The following is a 6,533-nucleotide window of genomic DNA, read 5'->3' on the forward strand; positions in this document are numbered from 1 at the left end:
ATACAAAGGGTATTCAGAGTCGCGTCATCTGCGCGCAATCATCCGCTTATCGGAATTTTCACGCGTAACACGTGAGCATCGCGTGTCGTCTGCTCGATCCGTCGACACGTGACCTGAGGTAACGTGTCGGCGGCTCGCGCGAATACATACATTTCCTCTTGAGCGTGTGTTACGTAACGAACACGTGGAAGAAGATATGTCTCTCTCCCTCTCCCTCTCCCTCTCCCTCTCTCTCTATCGCTCTCCCTGTTGCTCCCCGCTCCCGTCTTGCCGGAGGGAACGGGATTACGAGAGTCTATTTTAATACGTTTTAAACAACGCTCGACACCGAGACTCCAGAGGCGAAGTAAACAATACTGGCTGCACGACGGTACGTCAGCTTTAATTTAACGTGTTTATCGGCGACTTCGTACGCCGTGCAATTATCGCGTCCGCGAATTTGCGTAACCGAGCAGGATCGTTGACAACGGCGCGCAGTTGCGCGTGGAATGGGGCCGGTGTCTCCTGGAATCGGGAAAGGCTACGCGAATCGTGGAACACGGACGGCGAAAGCGCCGATAGACGGATCGAGTGGGCGGTTTCGACTGATAAACAATGCAGGAGAGAAAGAGGGATGGAGACGGGGAGCGAAGGGAGTAGGGACTGAGAGGCAGGCTTAAGAAATAACGGGGTGCGTGATGCAACTTGTCGGTGCACGGCGACGTAGAAATGCTCGCGCAATTCGCGCCAGCCTAGCGCCTTCTGTTCCCGTGCTGCCTGCGCGGCCTCCCCGCCACGTGACTCCTACACGTGCACACCGGAGCGGTGTCTTACGCGAGACCGTTCACCTTCGTTGCATAATACTCACGCGAAAAGGTCATCGCGAACAACGGAGCCAGATATTTCCTAATATGATTGATAAACCGGCCGATCACGGTGATCGGTGGAACTCCAACCCGTCTCACGACGTTGCACCTTCGGGGGAACCGGCGCTGATTACCGAGGTTTCTTCTGTATTTTGCAACCCCGTTTCGCGGAACGACGATCGTCGAGATAATAGCCTTCGAACGGGGTCTTGGTGCCAATGATTGTCGAAACCGTCGTGTTTTTTAGAGGACAATTGAAAGATACACGTGCCGCGTATGTAAACGCGTCTTACCCTCGATAACAGTCCTTCCTCGGGGACCGCCCGTAAGCAATTATCGAGGCAAATGTTCGCGAAATTTTAGAACGTTCGTCCGTTCCACGTTCTTTCGTTTAAGAACAATTTCAAGTTCGTTTCGCGCGATTGAAAGTCGTTGAATGAACGAGACGAAAGGGAAACGATTAGATGATTCTCGTTACCTGATCCGGCAGCGGCCAGAGATTCCAGATTCCGGTTATCGTTGATCGTGAACGACGCGTATGAAAACCTTCTTGAAACGACTCCCGTGATCGATGAACTAACGATGACGTAACGCGCGATCCTAGGCAATATCTACGACCATTGGCGGCGCGATAGGATCGAACGTTATCTGTTGAGGCCACTGAATAGGAGAAGAAGATTGGTCGGCTGGTTGTGCAGCTACTGCACTCGGCCGGCCGTATGCACGCGAATATAACAGCCCGCGTCACGCGTTTCCGTGGAACGTAGATACCGCTAATCCCGACCGATGTCACGCCGAACAATCGCGAGATCGAGATAACCGGCGCACAATGCGAAATCCACCGGCTTCTCTCTCCCTTATGCCCCCCTCGAGCTGACCTCATCGATATCTTTCCATATTCTATCGTCGCAATACGTTCCTGTTTCACCAGGACCGTTCCCGTTTCGCTCTCGACATCTCGGATCATCGCAATGACTTCTCTACGCATCGGAGCTCAACCTTCTGCACCTCGGAGATATTTAAAAAACCGCTTCGATCCTCTTTCGACACGATTCGTCCGCAAAGCACCGTGTACGCGTGTCCCCTAACAATGATCCAGTGTCCAAGTGTTTAGATATGCGATAGCCTCTCACTCGGATAAAAGAATTGCATCATACGGTGCAACAAAGTACACCGAAGTGTCCTATCATCTTCAAGCTGCTAGGCTCGTCCCAGTTTCACGAGGCTCGTGCAAAGCTGTTTCACAATCAACCGGCTATCTATCTCTATTTCGGCGATAGAACGCCGGCCAAGGGTCAAACGTCCTTTCCCTCGAAAAAGGGAACAAAACTAACGTCCCGATCGGAGACAGACGCGGTCGGCTTTGATCCGACCCTCCCTCGCTCGTGACCGCCTTTTAACAGGCCGCGTCTCGACCGCGAAGCCCGAGAGAAAGAGCGAGGGAGAGAGAGAAAGAGAGAGAGAGAGAGAGAGAGAGAGAGAGAGAGAACGCGCGTCTTGGTGCACGTGCGTGCCCTTCGTTTCGAGTCCGTGAAGCTTATTGCACACACGGTTTACGCTACGACGAGGCTGAGAGTTCTGCAAATTAGGCCGTGGCCCACTTCTGAGACACGATAGAGGAGAAGGCGGCTCTGCGGCGCGGCGGAGGTGGAGAGTGGGATCGATCGCGGATGCCGAAGTATTAAAGCGCGCGACCGTAAGGGGGGAGAGGGGAGTTCCCGTTTCGAGCGACGATCGCGATCGATCGCGTTTCGCTCGGACGCCGGACCACGTGGCCGACAAGGGCCCGACGCGCAGCCCGAACTTTCATCCGTTTCCCCCTACCAAACGCGAACCGCGAATTACTACTGAGGTCGAAGGAAGCGACTGAACAACCACTTCAAGATGGCTGCCACTCTTCGGCTCGAGTGCCACTGATTCGTGAATGAAACGCGCGACATGTAATTTCATTCAGATTTTCAGATTTAGTGTCCTTACTTGGATGAATCTGGATGTAGTAGATAATCGCGTGTATCTTCAACTTGTTTATCTATTGTCTTTGATCTTCCGTAAGATCTCCACAAGGCTGTCAATCATTGTTTTAATAGAAGCAATTGGTGAATCAAGTGTTCACTGTCGAATGTACATTATTGCAATTCGCTAATTGCATAAGTCTGCAATACACAATCGAAAGCAGAACAATGTTGAAAACAAACGATCCCAGGCTACAGCCGCCATTTGTCCATAACCTCGCATAAAGAACGCCGCCTCCATTTTCGATTTCTAAGTAACAAATGTCGTCCGCTGAAGATTCTTTTGCACTGCGTTTTATCGTCGAATGTTTTCCCTGATCGCGACAAGGCATCGTCTGGCACATTGTGCGCTCGGCGAAGATAAAGATCAGAGTCCTCTTCGCTTCGTCACGAGTGACGCAACGAGTGCTGCCGCGTTGCTCACGCGTTGCACGAGACTTTCGTAAGAGTAGTTTGCGTGTGTGTGTTTGTGTGTGTGGCTCCGCTGCAATGCGCACCCGAAAATAACGACCATGGTTTTCCAATCCATTAAACTCGCGACAACAATTTTCCTTGATCGCGCGGATCGGCCCTGAGATCGGCAATTTCGAGCGCATCGATAACAAGCGATAACGATCAACGTCGGCGAGAAACAATGGTCCCGGCGAGTTTATTGCGCTCTCGGCGGGGATTCGCCGTCGCAAGACGTCTCGTTGCGTCATCCGAATCTGCTCACCAAGGTCAGAGTCCGCCGACTGGTTTTCAGGGTCGTCTTTGAACACGCCGAACGGAATCGGGAGGATTGGCGTCGATCGATATTACGGCGCGGATTATGAATTTCGTAACACTGAGGAGGAGGTCCGGTTCTAAGAAACGGCTCGTCATTGGTTCCACGGAATAGGCTAGCTAGAATCCGTCCGGACATCGGTAAGGGAAAATTTTCGGTAGGAATAAATGACTAATGCTTCGAGACTTCAAAATCGTTAAGATACACATCCACGAAAATTGCACATTAAAGTTAGGGATATCGGTAAGCTGGTAGATGAAAAACATCGTTAGTTTCTTAGAAGACAAGCAACCGGTCGTGATTCGGAACTAACGAAATTTCAAACCTCGGACTGAGATACCGTCTATCTAGACGATAGCGATTCAATACCGATTTTTCAGTATACAAGGTTCAAGGAACTTCTCGGATAGAGATAGGAATAATACTAGAAGATCGTGATCTATCCGATCATCGTCTAATATCGGTGGTCGGTAGCGAAATGAATTCTTGAATGCGATACCATCGATTTCTGCGGGAGAGTTAAACCGGTGATGGAGATTGGCGAACGATCGATCAAACCGTCTAGACGGTGCAAAATTCACGATCGCTATTACGACGATCGTTGGAGCTTCCAGTGTGCGAGGATCCGCGAATCCTCTCTTCCAAGAAGAATCGGAATTGCTGTTAATGGCAGCAATGAAATCGGCGCACAGGTTTCACGGGAACGGTACCGATTACCCCGAACGAATCACCGGAGCTCTGGCTCGAGGCACGTAGCGTCCCGGACTTGAAACACGATCGCGGAGTTTTCGGTTCAAAGTCCCGGCGCGTGACGAGTCGCTAGTAGATAACGGTCTATTCAACAAACGATTCCGAGACCTTGGGCGTTCCTTTCCGTCCGATAAACACAACGATCGCAATCGGGACAAGATCTACGAGCACCCCGTCCGGACATGTGAATTTTTCGTGCGCGGTCACGTGCTGTCCGCGAGACCGCCGTACCCCCGACAGATCTTGATGAAATTCGATGGAACTCGAGTGTCATTCATGGATGAGATACAGCGAAAGGCAACACAAACTCTGATAAAAATTCACTCGATATTCTATTTTAATACCCACGTCCCTGACGATTCCAAGATTAAACGGTTGAACAAGTATTCTTCCCCGTTGCATAATTAAAAGACACTCGACTAACCGTTAGAGAATCCCGAAGCGCAGAATTTAATCAAGCTCGATCCACCTTTGTTTTATTTCGATTACAACCGATCACTCGTTTCCAGATCCTCGAATCTGTTTACGAAAACGACGGTCCACTTCATAATTGAATTAAACGGATTCACGGTGTCCGTTTCATGAAAGAATTCGCGGATTCGTGAAGCGATCTCGCAGACAGCACGTGATCGGTTAAGGGTTGCGAAGGAGAACGAGCGATCCCCCCGAGTATCCTAGCGCGAAAGAAACCAACGAGAGGATTTCCGTGACTACTCACCAATTTTGAAAGATTCTCTCGAGCAGGGTCGACCGACGGAACAAAGATCCACTTTGGCTGGTCGAGGGGTGGTTGCGTAGACGTTGGGAGACGGTGCGTCGCACGCGTCGCCTGGCGAACGATCAAACGTTTACGGTAGTTCTGTCCCGCGGGACAACGGTGCGGTGGGTGTAGCACTGGCCGAAGGCAGGGCGCCTCGGGTATCCCGTTCGTCGAACCAAACGCGCGACGAAAGTAGAGTCACCAACGGCGAAGAGAACAGGTTGAACCCCGTGCTCCCTCTTGCTCGGGTAAATCCAGTGAGATACGCACGCCGGTAGAAAAGTCACACAAATACCGAAATATACCAGTCGCGGGAACGAAGAGACGAATCTCGTGAAATCCGAACGAAACGGGGATTCAGCGAGAAACGTCGATCGAAATTCGAACAGTCCGAATCTCAGTCAATGATCCACGCAGGAGACGCGGAGGATCCTGCTTACGGTGAATCAACTTCTGTAGGTACGCACACGAAGAGCAAAACCGATGCGATCACTCGAAAATAAAGTTTCCTCTTCCTTCGGAGATACTCGCGAAATCCAACCGAGTGGTCCTCCCGAAAACCGACGAACTCGAGGATCCCGCTCGAAAACCCGTAGGCGAAAAAGCAGGTGACAGTGATGTAGCTCGACCAACGAACGGCGGAGAGTCAGTCCGCTGGTGCGTCGTGTGTCAGTGGCCAATATGATAGAGCAAGAAACAAGGTGCGCGGGCTGAGAGAGACGTTACACGTCCGCTCTGTACGGTGTCGGCCTGCAAACTGACTGCACGCCAACCGAGACTCGCGACTGCCGTCTTGGCCCCAATGTCGCGTCTGGGCTTCGAGTTTGATGCGAGAAGGCTGACGCGCTCGGTCACGTGTATCCCCGTCTCTCTTTCTCCCGCGGCGGCTCTCCCTCCCGAGCGTCGCGCTCGTGTGTGCGTGCACGCGGCTCGTCTCACCGTGCCTCGATCGTGGTGGTGGAGCGGTAATTTCGGTGGTGGGGGCAGGAGAGGACGGGTCCACCCGCCGGGGGAAGTTTATGCCTGGTTTACGCTCGGTTTATGTGCACTCCCCACCCTGACGGCTGTCCCCTGCGTCACAGCGCCGACTCTTCCCCTACGCCGCCCCCACCGCGGCGGCGGCCCCTCCCCTACGCGTACGCCCCCACCAGCCGGTACAGTTGCAACGCGTCAGAGGCACGCAGTGTGTACGCGCGATTAGATTGCGTCGCGCGGCGACGCTGAGCGCATCGTGTGCGTTACTTCAGAGGATAATGCACCTTTTTTCCTTTCTCCCTTCTCTCCTCCTTTCGCTGTTCTCTTCCTTTTCCTTCGGTTCCTTCGGTGACGGCGCGACGGTCTCTTGTTTTCGCTGGATCGGCGCACGAGCTTCTCGGATTCGAGATTTTTGTTTGCATTTT

At 52.3% G+C, this 6,533-nt stretch overlaps 1 protein-coding gene across 3 annotated transcripts in view; it reads right to left on the reverse strand.

Annotated features, from left to right (window-relative positions):
- The window catches only part of LOC116433618 (uncharacterized), a 24,613-nt gene extending 18,639 nt beyond the window's left edge, over window positions 1-5,974 (reverse strand). For 2 of the 3 annotated variants that reach the window (XM_076366743.1, XM_076366740.1), the window contains exon 1: window positions 5,092-5,974. The gene's annotated coding sequence lies outside the window, so the exon portion shown is untranslated. Of the gene's footprint in view, window positions 1-1,323; window positions 1,559-5,091 lie in introns of those variants that run through there. The other variant, XM_076366741.1, reaches the window with a different exon arrangement.
- Window positions 5,975-6,533: the final 559 nt, after the last annotated feature.

The sequence above is a fragment of the Nomia melanderi genome, chromosome 4 (assembly GCF_051020985.1).
Source record: "Nomia melanderi isolate GNS246 chromosome 4, iyNomMela1, whole genome shotgun sequence".
Classification (NCBI taxonomy): domain Eukaryota; kingdom Metazoa; phylum Arthropoda; class Insecta; order Hymenoptera; family Halictidae; genus Nomia; species Nomia melanderi.